We start from the raw sequence: 517 nt of genomic DNA, 5'->3' as shown, positions 1-517 counted from the left end.
CCCGCCGCTCCCTTGTCCCAGCTCCGGCAGCTCCGGACTCGCTCTTCCCCGAGGGCTGCTCCTCTCCTCCCGTCCTCCGCTGGACATTTGGCTGCAGAGGGCCGGGAAAACGTCTCCCCGGGGCCGGAGGCTGAGCCGGATGCTGGATCCCGCATCCCGGGGGCAGAGGAACCGGCATCCCTCGGCCTCAGCCTTGTTTATGTTGGGGAGTTTTGTGGGTTGATAGCGTGCGTACACACCGCCCGGCAATCTAAACCCAGCGGCGGAGGACGCTCCATTAGCAGAGAGAGTATTTATGCCAAGGATTAATCCCGGCGGGGCTGGAATTCACCCCACCGCCCCGCTTTGCTGGGGGAGGAGGGAGCAGGGAGGGGGGTAGGGAAGCTCTGCTTGCCCTATTTCACGGCTCGATGGCAGCCCCGTGCCATCGCCTTCCCGCTCTCACCGGGCTCCGGTGCCCGGCGGTGCCTCCCCGGCGGCGGGCAGCCAAGCGGCTAATCGGCTGGCGGGGGAGTAA

Source organism: Charadrius vociferus, unplaced genomic scaffold (assembly GCF_000708025.1).
Source record: "Charadrius vociferus isolate BGI_N301 unplaced genomic scaffold, ASM70802v2 scaffold215, whole genome shotgun sequence".
Lineage (NCBI taxonomy): Eukaryota > Metazoa > Chordata > Aves > Charadriiformes > Charadriidae > Charadrius > Charadrius vociferus.
This window is presented reverse-complemented; position numbering follows the sequence as displayed.